The 15054-nt window shown below is 43.1% G+C and overlaps 1 protein-coding gene across 1 annotated transcript in view; it reads right to left on the bottom strand.

Moving 5' to 3' along the window:
* The window catches only part of LOC137527821 (ectonucleoside triphosphate diphosphohydrolase 2-like), a 36538-nt gene that overhangs the window by 20801 nt on the left and 683 nt on the right, over window positions 1-15054 (bottom strand). The window lies entirely within an intron of this gene.

Genomic DNA, 15054 nt, shown 5'->3' with positions numbered 1-15054 from the left:
ATATATAGATATCTATATATATAGATATCTATATATATAGAATATCTATATATAGATATCTAGATATATAGATATCTAGATATAGATAATCTTAGATATCTAGATATAGATATCTAGATATAGATATCTAGATATAGATATCTAGATATAGATATCTAGATATAGATATCTAGATATAGATATCTAGATATAGATATCTAGATATAGATATCTAGATATAGATATCTAGATATAGATATCTAGATATAGATATCTAGATATAGATATCTAGATATAGATATCTAGATATAGATATCTAGATATAGATATCTAGATATAGATATATAGATATAGATATATAGATATAGATATAGATATATAGATATAGATATATAGATATAGATATATAGATATAGATATATAGAGATATATATATATATATATATATATATATATATATATATATATATATATATATATATATATATATATATATATATATATATATATATATATATATATATATATATATATATATATATATATATAGCACACAGTCAAGTATGATATACAAGGGGAGAGGGCCCTGCCAAAGGCTTACAATCTAGAGGATTTCTACTCTCCATAAAGGAATCCATTGAAAATCGATTGAGCAGCAGCATTGCACTGGTCGATGCAGTGCAAAGCTATAGGCCATTGATCTGCCCACGCTCTCGGCTGGCCCCCAATCAAAATGTTACCATCCTGTTTGGATGATGCTTTCCCCATGCTTAAAGCGCACGCACGCACGCACACACACACCTTGCAGTGCTGAATCCCCGGTTCGAATCCCAGCCAGGTCAATATCTGCAAGGAGTTTGTATGTTCTCCCCTTGGCTGTGTGGGTTTCTTCCAGGCACTACGGTTTCCTCCCACATCCCAAAAAACATACAGATTAGTTGGCTTCCCCACCTAATTTGACCCTAGACTACTATACATACACTACATGATACATACATAGATATACGACTATGGCAGGGATTAGACTGTGAGCCCCTCTGAGGGACAGTTAGTGAAAAGACAATATATACTCTGTACAGCGCTGCAGAAGATGTCGGCGATATATAAATACTAAATAATAATAAACCATTTTTGGTGAAAATCGATCTGACATTTTAGGGAATCGAATCCCAACAGATGAATCAAGTCTGCTGGGTATTGAATGGAAACATTGATAAGTGTATGGGCACCTTAAGCTCCCTGTCGTTATGATTATTTCCAGATTTAGGGTCTAAAAGCCATGCAATTCTTTCATAAGCTTTTAGACCCTAAAAACAAGAAGAAAAACATACTACAGAGGGGTCTGCAGCAACTCCTGCATGAAACTCACTCAGGCACGGGATTACAACCCTGTTCTGTGGCTTTCCATCCCGAGCCTGACTCGGGATTACTGCTAAAGGAGGTTAAAGGTAGACTAAAAATCTACTCAGCAGCACTGAAAAGGCTTGGTGTTTCTTTAACAGTTTCACAGCATCAGAACTTATAGAAGTCTCATTTGTAGCTGCATTTTTAGCTAAGCTCTGCCCCATCAAAGAAAACTGCCCAGGCTTTTTTCCCCTGATGCTGTGCAAAGCATGATGGGATTTCCTGTTATTCACGTTGCCTAGCAACTGGGAGGAGTGATCAGCACACAGGACAGTTGGAACTGTGTCTCACGCTCCGTCACCTTCTTTCAACCAAAAAGATGGCTGCCCTTATGAAATCACAAACCTTTGCCTGTTCTTTTAAAACAGGGTGGGTAAGAGATTATATTACCTATCTATTTTAATTAACATAACTAATGTAGCTTAATGAGTGTTTGTTTAGGCTGAAGTTCCAACCACTTAACGACCGCCTAACGCCAATAGGCGTCGGCGGGTCGTTAGTGGTATAGCATGGAAACGGCCGATTGATCGAGCGGCCTTTCCATGCCAGTTCACGGATGCTGTCTCCGTGAACAGCCGGAGAGCCGCCGATCGCGGCTCGCCAGCGGACTGTAAACAGGCGGGGAAGAAATCCATCACACGACGCTGCTGCGCAGCAGCGCCGTGACGTAGATCGCCGATCCCCAGCCTCTGATTGGCCAGGGATCACCGGCATATGATAGGCTGAAGCCTATCCTTTAATGCTCAGGACGGAAATCCGTCCTGCGCAGCCCATGGAGGGAGAGGGAGGTAAGGGGAAGGAGGGAGCGCCGAAAACGCTGCGGAAGCCCCCCCCCCCCGCAGAACACAAACAGCCGGCAGCGATCAGACCCCCCCAGCAGGACATCCCCCCAGTGGGGTAAAAAAGGAGGGGGGGGGGGGAAAGTCTGATCGCCAAGGCTCAATCCTGATCGGTGCTGCGGGCTGGAGAGCCCACGCAGCACCGATCACTGCAGAAAACTTACCTGGGGCTTCCTGCAGCCCCTGGAGTGATCCTGTGCCCACGACTTCATTTTACGACCAGCAGCAGCGACCCCCGCAAGGCTGGCCGATGGCCACCAACCGGCAGCTACTGCGCATGTGCACCCAGCATCGGGGAGGGGTGAGGAGGCGCGCGGCCTGGCCAGCTTTGCGGGGTCGCTGCTGCTGGCCAGAAAGACTCAGAAGGACGTTGTGGGAACAGGATGACTCCAGGGGGCTGCAAGAAGCCCATAGGTAAGTTGAACTCATTTTTTTATTCACACTTGGTTTCCTTTAAGACTTGGCAGCAAGCATGGCATGGAACAATGCAACAACAGGTAAAGTTAAACCTTACAACACAATCAAAACAGCACTGATCGTCACAACGACAAACCCAATGGCCTTTTTATAAATATGCAGCAAAACAGAACCTGCTGCTGCTGCTTCTGAATCAATATGAATATTAATTACCGGTACATTGAATTACACAGGTCGGGATCAGATTTTAGCAGCATGAAGGCAAGCACAGGCATTTCCTGGCAATTTTGACCGGCAAAATTCACACCGCGCAATTTTCACTTTAAAGCCCACTTTTGATCGAGCAAACGATCGGATCATTTCGAGCCAGGCTGTGGAGTCGGAGCAATTTTTGGGTACCTGGAGTCGGAGTTTTCATAAACTGAACAGTCTTAGGCCTGGAACCCACTAAAGTTCTTTTTTGAGCGTTTAGGGAGCGCTTTAAATCGATAGCGATTTCCCTAAACTCTGCCGATGTATAATGTAACAAATTCCACAGTAGCGATTAAGATTAGCAGAACATGCAGCATTTTGGGAGCGTTTGCGCTTCAATGTAAAGTATTGAAGCGCTGGCAAATCGCTTATGAACACATAGCGATTTGTGCGTGATTTTACATTACTGCACACTGTAAAAAAAATTTAATAAATTGAATGGACCAATCAGAATTAAAAATCACTAATCGCTATCACAATTGCTGGCAAAAAGTTTTTAAAATCAGATATAGCCTGCTTGACATGGTTACTTATCCAACAGTGTTATTGTGGTTCCAAGGTTTGTTTTTTCTTTTTGTTTTCTTTTTTTTCCAATTTTCTTTTTACCAAATGTTAACGGTACTAATATATATGGATGTATCTCTGCTTACCATCTGATATTACTCTTGGAAAAAATCTGTTGAGGATCTAAGTATTCAGGACCACACTATCTGTATTGTTTACATGAGCATTATTATTGTATTTTCCTACATTGCATTTTGCTCAAAAAAATTTTAAGTACCAAAAAAAAAAAAAAAGTTTTTAAAATCGCTACCAAAATTGCCAGAAAACGCTCATGAAATCACTTACAAAATGCTAATTAGTCGGTTCCAGGTCTAAAGCCTAGTACACACATACAATTTTAATTGACCAATCATAGGTCAATTTTACCACCTCCATGTAGTATGAGGGTTTACCTATACAACCTGTTCATAGAATTGAAAATCTGTTGGCCCTCATACTACAGGGAGGTGGTAAAATTGACCAATGATTGGTCAATCAAAATTGCATGTGTGTACTAAGCTTTAGTCGGATGATTTTTGTACCAACTCCTGGTAAGTATTAATTATATATGCTCAGCGCAGAGTCCAAAAACAAAAGACGAGTCTTCAGCAAAGGATAAAAGCAGGCAAATCTCCACCACAATATATATTGGGTTCACGGCACAGCTCTGCAATCATGGATACCCAAAAAAGGAAAGAGGCTTACCAGCTGGTGACAACCCACATTATAAGGTTGTATCAACGCTTTGGTAGGACATCAGGAAGCAACAGTCTGTCCAGGATCCACCAATTCAGCAATGATTCCTCTCACGAATGGATATCAGTAAACATCATAAAAAACAAACAAACGGCAACTCTAAGTGTAAACCGTTTAATATAGAGTTTTCATAGTAAAAACAGCTTAAAAATAGCATAAAAATAGCATAAAAACAAAACTTACATACGGGGCCCATGCAATGGGAACCCCGAGAAAGTTGCACACGTGTATGGGTCAGCGGTAAAGGATAGTATGAAGGTGCCGCCTGTCTCCTTCCCGACCGGTTTCGCAAACTAGCGTCATCAGGGGATTAAGGATACAAGCGGCTGGCACCAAATATATAAACTTTTACAATAAAGAAAGGGGTGGGGCTATGAACACCAACAGTCAAGACCCCTCCAATAGAGTATAGATCAGACTCTACTAGGAGAGTGACTATAACCCAGATCAATACACATTGAAAACAATGGGATATAAGATTAGAAGCTTGAAGTCTCCAGTGGCTAGACAGCACAGTGGTCAAGGGCCCTGTCTCTGACACAGGAATCCCAGGTTCAAGTCCTGGCAGCCAACACTGTTTTTTTTTTTTTTTTTTTTTTTTATACTATAGTATGCAATACATACTGGCATATATAAAACCAGAAAGTGCACATTATAGAAGGTGAATAAGTGAAAAATTACCTAGACAGAGCCAGATAGATATTAAGTGAAAGCCAAGGTCCGAGAATACAGAACTGAATAGTGAATAAATGGCCGGCATAGGGAACTTACAAAGAGGAAAAACATAGTCCTCCTAATAGGATAGACAAACAGCGCATAGCTGCATTGCACGTCATCTACAACGCCTAAGCGGCAGAACGACATACATGTATAAAGTTGATGCAAAATAAAAAAAAAAAAATAAATAAATAAAAAAAAAAAAAATAAAAAAAAAAAAAAATTATAAAATGCGTCATTAGTAACGCTAGGGGGGCAAAGTGCCACATATGCGTAAAATTCATGCGGCAATGCGTGTATGGTGCATAAACCCAATTTATGCAGGGATACACTTGGACTTTATAAAACCGTGTGTAAAACGTATGCATAAAACGTATGAAATATATGAGATTATGCATGCGCCATTATTAATCGTGAAAGAAATGTAATAATCAACGCTATCACGTGAATGAGAGGTACACCGAGAACATAAAAGGACTCATACGTACCAATGAAAAATGGTGCACATGCCCACGTGACAGGGGGACGTGTAAAGAGAAGTAGAATACTAGTGAGCTCCTTATAGGAATGTGCATAATATTTCGCGCATAGACGCGTCGAATAAATAAGAATGTACGAGAAGGAAACAAGAGTGAGAGAAAGAAAGGTCCCATTAACCAATGTCGAAAGAAATTGCCAGTGAGACAATTCCCCCATCTAAACTTTTTCGGGAAATATATACAGTACATATATATACACATATACATAGTCGAGGGAATACCACACCAGATATGCCAGTAAGTATAGCAAAAGGTTATACAAGTGACCTTAAAAATAATATTAAGCAAGTAGGCCAAGCAGACCGACACACATGTACAATCACAGAGTAAAAGTATCAAAAATTATAAACAGTCATAAAAATTATGAATTATTAATAAAACAATTTACGTCCAATTCAACATTCAGCCCATCTGGGCGTAGTGTTCGCAGTTTGAAAATCCATTCGGTTTCTAGTCGTGAGACATCTCTAACCCGATTTTGGCCTCTCCAGTTTTTCTTAATGCTATCTATAACGCAGTATTTCAAAAGGGAAGGGTCCTTATGATGTGTGGTAGCAAAATGTTTGGGTACTGGATGTCCCATAGATCCCTTACTGATCAGGTAGATGTGTTCCCCCAGTCTTTCCTTAAAGGATCTGGTAGTTCTACCCACGTATTTTAGACCGCAAGGGCATTCCAATAGGTAAACCGTGAAAGTGCTATCACAGGTGAATAACTGCTTAATTTCAAAGGGCCGTGAGGTAGCGTTCCCCGAAAAGGTGTGAATTCTGCGTGGCATGAACTTGCATGCTTTACATCCTTTACACTTACCACATCTATAAAAACCCTTAAGTGGTACTACACTGGAAGGGCTTATTTTGGGTGGATCAATATGGCTATGCACAAGACGATCGCGCAAATTTGGCGCTCTCCTGAATATAATCTCAGGATTGTCCGTAAGCAATGGACCAATCACTGGATCGCCTTTCAAGAGATGCCAATGTTTGCGCAAAATCTTTTTGATATCTCGGTGTTGGAAACTATATTGAGTGAGAAATTTAACACCACAATTGTCTCTCAAACTAACAGTCTTGGTCCCTCTATTAATAGGCCTGTCTTTCTCACCAATTTGGTCTCTAACAACCTTTAAGTCTGCCTGACCATATCCCTTGGCCTCAAACCTAGTGATCAACAGATCACTTTGCAAAACATAATCTGAGGGCAGGGTGCAATTTCTCCGAATCCTGGTAAATTGGCTCCTGGGAACTCCTTTTAACCAGGGGAAATAGTGACAGCTGGTAACAGGGATAAAACTATTTCTGTCGGTATCCTTAAAATAGGTCTTTGTAATAAATCTATCAGATTCCAAACGAATGGTCAGATCGAGAAAATGTATTTCCTCAGGACTACAAACGCAATTAAATACCAGATTATCGGTATTATCATTAATATGGTTAATAAACAATTGTAAAGATGTCTGATCTCCTTCCCATACCACCACCACATCGTCTATGTACCTCCTATATAAAAGGAGTTGGGGAAAGCGAGATTTATCGATGAATCGCTCCTCCCAAACAGCCAGAAATAGGTTAGCGAGGCTGGGAGCAAATTTCGCTCCCATAGCCACGCCAACCCTCTGCAGGAAGTACGATCCATCGAACCAAAAATAATTGTGGCTCATAGCGAAATTTAAACACTCCACAATAAACGCAGCTTGGTCAGAACTAAATTGATCGTTTTTCATTAGACATATGCGTGCAGCTTCAACTCCATCTTCCTGATTGATAACAGTATACAGGGATGATATATCGGCTGCCATCAAAATGCAGGGACCCTTAAACAAGAGAGATCCCAGCAGCTCGATTAGATGGCCAGAGTCTTTGAGGTAGGACGGGATAAAAGGGACTAAAGGTTGAAGGAAGTGGTCCACAAATTCCCCCAGCCTGGAAGTGATTGAGTTAATCCCACTAACTATGGGTCTCCCCGGTGGCCGTATGGGGTCTTTGTGAAGTTTTGGGAGATAGTAGATAACCGGGGTTCTGATATGAGAGGGAACCAAATACTCCGCCTCTAACTTGTTCAGAAAGCCATCGGATTCACCCCTAAGGATCAAACTACTCAGTTCATCATAAAAACGATGTCCTGGATCTCCTCGAAGGGGGAGGTATGTGGCACCGTCGCTGAGTAGGCGTGCCATCTCAGCTTTGTAGTCAGCCCTATTAAGTAGCACAATACCTCCCCCTTTGTCAGCAGGCTTTATTACTAAATCTCTCTCGTCCAAGAGAGCTGTCATAGCTTTCTGTATCTCAACATTACCCCTAGGCTTCCTTGTATCCAAAGCATAAATATCTTTAAACAAAGATTTCTTAAAGGCTTCTATAGAATGATTATTAGCAATCAAAGGATTAAACGTGGAAGCATTCCTGAGTCCACTGTTCAAAAGATTTCTTTCTAGGCTGATATCCACTGTACTAGTGGTAGGAGCAGTCTTACTAAGAAAGAATTTTTTAACATTTAGATGTCGAATAAATTTGTGGGCGTCAATGAAGAGTTCAAATTTATTTAAAGGTTTGGGGGGGGCAAATTTTAGGCCCTTGTCTAGTAGCTTCAGCTCTGAGGAGGATAGCCTGTGTGAACTGAGGTTAAATATACCCTCCCCTATATGCCCATCCTCTTTTTGTTTCTTAGATTGTACCCTCCTTCCACCCCTATTGCCCCTTCTGTTTCTGATTCCCTTGTGTCTTTTTCCCTCGTGGCTGTTTTTGGGTCCGTAAAAGGGGTCAGGGGTTCTTCCTCCGAAAAACCAAATTCAGAATCTGATACATCAGAAAGCGGCTCAAAACGGTTATAGACAGAGACATGACTATAGTCAGGTGCTGGCGGTTGGGGCTTAAATGGTTTGGGAACCCACTGTTTTGGTGGTCTAGGTCTACAAAGTTTTTTGAATGGCAATGGGTGGTTGGGTTTGAAATCCTGGGCATAATAGTCTAAGGGACGATTTCCAGAAACATTAGATGGATAAGACACAGGATTAGATCCCCCATTTAGTCTGTCTTTGTCAGAGACAGGGCCCTTGACCACTGTGCTGTCTAGCCACTGGAGACTTCAAGCTTCTAATCTTATATCCCATTGTTTTCAATGTGTATTGATCTGGGTTATAGTCACTCTCCTAGTAGAGTCTGATCTATACTCTATTGGAGGGGTCTTGACTGTTGGTGTTCATAGCCCCACCCCTTTCTTTATTGTAAAAGTTTATATATTTGGTGCCAGCCGCTTGTATCCTTAATCCCCTGATGACGCTAGTTTGCGAAACCGGTCGGGAAGGAGACAGGCGGCACCTTCATACTATCCTTTACCGCTGACCCATACACGTGTGCAACTTTCTCGGGGTTCCCATTGCATGGGCCCCGTATGTAAGTTTTGTTTTTATGCTATTTTTATGCTATTTTTAAGCTGTTTTTACTATGAAAACTCTATATTAAACGGTTTACACTTAGAGTTGCCGTTTGTTTGTTTTTTATGATGTTTACTGATATCCATTCGTGAGAGGAATCATTGCTGAATTGGTGGATCCTGGACAGACTGTTGCTTCCTGATGTCCTACCAAAGCGTTGATACAACCTTATAATGTGGGTTGTCACCAGCTGGTAAGCCTCTTTCCTTTTTTGGGTATCCATGATTGCAGAGCTGTGCCGTGAACCCAATATATATTGTGGTGGAGATTTGCCTGCTTTTATCCTTTGCTGAAGACTCGTCTTTTGTTTTTGGACTCTGCGCTGAGCATATATAATTTATCTGTTTGTGAACTCTGGACATCGTTCTTCTCTCAGCAGCGGCCACTTTGTTTCCTTGGCGCTGATACACATATGCATCCTGGTAAGTATTAGACTAAGGAGTCAGAGTCGAGGAGTAGGAGTCATTTTGGGTACATGGACTTGGAGGTTTCATAAACTGAGGAGTCGGATGATTTTTGTACTAAATCCAAAGCCCTGCAAGCAGACTTCAACTCTGACTCCTCAGTTTATGAAACCACGGACTCGGACTCCAGGTACCCAAAAAATAGCTCCTACTCCACAGCCCTGCCTGCAAGGGCTGTGGAATCGGAGTCAAAGCTATTTTTGGGTATCTGGAGTCGGAAGAATCATAAACTGAGTCGTTGGATAATTTGTGTACAAACTCCACAGCTCTGATTTCGAGAGAGATCTTTCTGTCTGGAGTGATTGAGAATTTTGAACAAATTCATCATCGGGCAACAAAAATATACAGGCTATTGATTGCACGCGGCCGACCCCAAGCAGATCTGGAAAATATCGATTGAAATACCAGCCATCATTCCGTGCATCAGCCAGATTCAGTTCGCATTTTTCCTTTCGCTTCATTTTCGATCGATAGCCAGTCGATAAAATCGATCAAAACTCTGGATGAAAAGATCTCACGCGAAAGGGGCGCGGCGGTAGATTTATGACCAAACAACGGCAGTGTTCTCCCAAGAATTTTTTTCCAGCCTGGTGGCATGATAAAGTAACCAGGTGGGGCGAGGTGAGAATGCAGGGCCGGCGCTTCTCTGCACAACTCTGCTTACATCAGAGGAGGCGGTGAGCCGATGACAGCCGGGTGCTCACCAAAAATAGCCGGGTGGAGAACCCGCCTAAAAGAGCCTGTGGATAACACTGAATGGACCCCAATCTAAAATAGTTTTCCCCGAGCCCATGCAGAGTGTCTTTCCTGTGTCTTACACCCATCCCTGCCAGAAGCCCATACCCTGTGACCCCTCAGCATGTACGTGCCCCCCAAAAATATACAGAAAAAGCTTGTTATAGTAAACCACTGGTAAACTCAGTTCCCAGATCCTGACTATTCATCTGTATGAATATACAAAGTATGACGAATCATACTAAACTACAGATGACCAATGTTCTCCCCAGAAAATTTTTCCATCCGGGTGGCATGAAAAAGTAGCCGGGTGGGGCGATATGAGAATGCAGGGCCAGTGCTTCTCTGCTTACAGCAGAGGAGGAGGTGAGCCGATGACAGCCGGGTGCTCACCAAAACTAGCCGGGTGGAGCAACCGGCTAAAAGAGCCTGGGGAGAACTCTGATGACATACGATTAGAATTGCAGGACAAAATTGGTTGAATGTATCGATCGGGTCAAGAAGTCGGGGCCGACATGCTCAATCGGATGTGTGACAGTAATGGCGTGTGATAATTGTTAACTATGACACCCCCCCCCCCCCGGGTCTCCTACATAAATACCTTACCTCTCCACCGTCTGCCGGACTTCTCTTCCAGGTTCTTGCACCATGTGGTTGTCAACCACGCGGGGAGCAAATCCGCAAGAAGAGTCCGGCAGACGGTGGAAGGGTAATTATTAATGCAGGAGACCTGGGGGGTACATTTACACTAGGGGGACGTGGCCTAGTGTAAATGTACCCCCCCTTCCCCGGGCAGATTGCCAAAAGATTTCAGGGACGGGAATCAGCCTGTGGTTTATGGGGGCCAACAGAGATCTGTCAATTGGTCCATCGGCCGCCAAAATCACTAGATATATGGCCATGTCCCTTGACTGTTTCTGTAACGGGATTCTACTGTCTATAAATATATATCAAGGCAACTGGTATTTTTGTGTAATATTTTCGAGACGATAAAGATAGTTCTGTTGAAGTTCCTGTTTAATTACCAGATGAATCCTTCAAAGAAATGTTAAGTTCGTCTAGCATGTAAATTGTATGCAAATCATTTTCTGCTTATAACTGGACCAATGACAAGTGCTTCTGCTTGTCACTGATCTATTCTGCATTCACTTTACATCCCTTTCATGCTGAAAATATTAGCATCTAACTGACAATCTGATCACCAGTTAATGAACTTGTAGTCCTAAACCCTTCCCATATTTACATATCAAACAGCCTCCGATATAAATATTACACAATTAAATGCAAAAAGGTCAATGGACTGGCAGTCCTCACTTATATGGACAGATGCTATTTGACTAAATAGATTAAAGGTCCGTACACACGCCGGACTGCAGGCAACGACGGGTCCATCGTCACCTCCCGCTGGGCGGGCGGTCCAGCGACAGTCCGACGTGTGTACAGTTTGTCTGCAGACTGATACGGCTGTTTCTGAGCGATCCGCCCGGCGGATCGCTCAGAAACAGCCGTATCAGTCCGCCGACAGACTGTACACACGCCGGGCTGTCTGCTGAAAGCCCGCCCAGCGGGAGGTGACGACAGACTGTACACACGCCGGGCTGTCTGCTGAAAACCCGCCCAGCGGGAGGTGACGACAGACCCGTCGTTGCCTGCAGTCCGGCGTGTGTACGGACCTTAATGCTGGGAATACACCATATGTTTTTACTCCTGATAGATGGGTTCGATTGACAATTTCCGACATGTCCAATATTCCTTACAATCGTTTTTTTGGCTTGATTTCTCAAAGAAGTGAATGGAAAAAAGATAAGAAAAACGAGTGGGAGATAAGAGAATTGAGCGCAGAATCAAGCGGAAAAAACGATCGGGTGGAAAATCAAGCAGAAAAAAACGATCAGGTGGAAAATCAAGTGGAAAAACGTATCGTGTGTACCCAGCATAAAAGGCAACTAAAGTGGGAGGTATACGGAGGCTGCCATATTTGATTCCTTTTAAAAGGGAACCTAAAGTGAGAAGGATATTGATTTTTGCTTTTAAAAATAATACCAGTTGCCTGACTCCCCTGCTGATCCTATGTCTCTAATACTTTCAGCCACAGCCCCTGAACAAGCATGCAGATCAGGTGCTCTGACTAAAGTCAGACTGGAGTAGCTGCATGCTTGTTTCAGGTGTGTGATTCAGCCACAACTGCAGCCAAAGAGATCAGCAGAACTGCCAAGCAAATGGTATTGTTCCATACCCCTCTCAGTTTAGGTTCCCTTTAAGCAATGCCAGATGCCTGGCTATCATGCTGATCCTCTGCCTCTAATACCTTAAGGCCCCGTTCACACTGCACCCGTTTCCAGCCGCGTTTTGGAAACGCGTGCAGGAGACAGACACGCACGACATCAGACAGTGCATAGAGTGCACTGTCTGATGTTCACACTGCATGCATCCAGACCTGCGCGGTCCGGGAACGCATGCTGCACGCATTTTTTGTAAAACGCGTGTCTGTCCCATTCACTTTTCAGTGATGGGATCAGCCACGCAAGGTACACAAACGCGGATGGCGTGCGTTCGTCCCCGTTGCGGTCCACATGCGTGGCCATCCGCGTTTGTGATGTGAACGGGGCCTTAGTCATAGACCCTGAACAAGCATGCAGCATTTTAGGTGTTTCTGACAGGATTGTCACATCTGACAAGATTAGCTGCATGCTGGTTTCTGGTGTGATTCAGACACTACTGTGGCAAAATAGATCAGTAGGGCTGCCAGGCAACAGGTATTTTTTAAAAGGAAATAAATATGGCAGCCTCCATATTCTTCTCACTTCAGCTGTCTCCAATCTTGTTCCAAATCCGAATTTTTGTAAAACTTTATTGACCAACAGTGTGAAGGTCTCTCTTAAAAGGTCTGTGCAAAGTAAAATATGCGCTCGCACTACGCAATCTACACAGTTGTTGAGAGATCAAATCTGTAACATAATTTGACTACAGCTTTTAAGTAATCTCCTAATAATGCTGTTGGGAATACAATGGCTTATGTTAAACCTACAATCACAAATCAAACCATAACAGCATCATAAACACTGTACAACAGCACAATCAATAATAATATATGATTATTTTACAATGGCGCATTTAAAAAATATTAACACCTTTTTGTGTCTTTCTATAAACCAAAACCGCCACCCGCTCAAAAAACAAAAACAAACATCCTCACTGTAAATGAGTGCAGTAACCACTTTCAATATTTACTTCCGGCCAACCTAATGCTGGGCATACACGGAGCGTTTTCTCCTTATCAATCGAGCCGCTGATGGCTCGATTGATAATATCCGACAGGTCCGATGACCCGCCAGATAGATCCGCTCGATCCCCGCGGGCGGACAATAGCGGGGAATCGAGCGGAAGATAAGGAGCGCCCGCGGGGACGAGCGGGGATCGATAGAGGCGCGAGCGGGGATAGATAGAGGAGCCGGCGGGGACGAGCGGGTATGCGCCGGGATCAAGCCAGCGGCTCGATCCGGCGCATAATCGAGGCCGTGTATGCCCAGCATTACAGATATAAATTTCGCATACAAAAATATTCGCGACTCCGTGTTGATACGTCACTTATACCAACACCTGAAATGAAGTGCGCACACTTCATTTCAACCAGGCAGGTTCATTACAAGCAGCTGTAAATTTGTATTCCTGAGCATTGTTTCGGAGCCGATGCATACCCCTTCCTCAGTGCTAAATACTGTACACCTGTATTGCGTATCGTGCACTGTATTCTACACTGAGGAAAGGGTGAGCTTTGGCCACGAAACGAAAGGTTCTTAGTGGGTACAACGCCCACACTCCCTGTAAAAGCAAGAACAAAACAGAACGACAAAATTGTGCCACACGTTATCCAAGTGTTGAGTGGCATACAGTGAAGCATAAAGTGAATGAAAAGTAGGCTTCACTGTTAACCCGCATGTTAGGCCACAATACGCCCTGTACGCCACACCGCAAAGGCCAGCTGTGAACATAGCCCTTATTTACAATTTCTATACCAACACCTGACATCAGCATTGGGCGCTAGTGCAGTTTAGGGGACCCGGCAGGAATCCTCATAGGGAAATTCAGGTCACGTGATTGGGTGGACAGCACCCTCTCAAACTGCTAGGTTTCCAATAGGTTGTAGTAAACTACGCCCACACTATTGTGATTGGAGGACTGTTCCCTATGAGGTTTCCTGCTGGGTGCCCTAAAGTAGACCAGCGATCAGCATTGTGCCACAAAAACATTGTACTGCATAAAATACGTTCTAATGTGACAAAATCACTCTCGCACAATCAAGTGATAGACTTTTAGCCATAGATCCTACAAACATGCCAATCAGACATTTCTGACAAAAATCTGACAAGAGTAACTCCATGCTTATTACAGGTATGTGATTCAAACACTATTGCAGCCAAAGAATTCATCAGGACAGCCAGGCAACTGGTATTGTAAGTGAACCTGAGGGGAGAAGGATATGGAGGCTGCCATATTTATTTCCTTCTAAACAATACCAGTTGCTTGGCATTCCTCCTGATCCTGTATGTCTAATACTTTTAGCCATAAACCCTGAACAATCATGCAGCAGATCGGGTACTCTGATGCATTTACTGGATTCGCCATATGCTTGATCCAGGGTTTTGACTAACAGTATGCAAGTATGCATGCTAGAAGACCAACAGGACTGCCAGGCAACTTGTATTGTTAACAAGGAAATAAATATGGCAGCCTCCATATACCTCTTGGTTCTGTTGTCCTTTCACTTTTACCTGGAACATCACTAATCCATAAGCATGGCTGAGCTGATTCTATGCAGAGCCACATGCTACCCCCTCTCTCATCCCAAGTAAATACAAAACTACGCCACCATAACATAAGTCAGGAGGTGGGTTGGCTGCGCGCTCTGTATCAGCGGGTAAATCACGTACGACAGATCTTGTGATACATGAGCCAGCGAGGACTTACCATTTATA

This window comes from Hyperolius riggenbachi, chromosome 8, assembly GCF_040937935.1.
Source record: "Hyperolius riggenbachi isolate aHypRig1 chromosome 8, aHypRig1.pri, whole genome shotgun sequence".
Taxonomy (NCBI): Eukaryota; Metazoa; Chordata; class Amphibia; order Anura; family Hyperoliidae; genus Hyperolius; species Hyperolius riggenbachi.
Note: the sequence above shows the minus strand (reverse complement) of the source record. Positions and strands in the feature narration are given on the sequence as shown.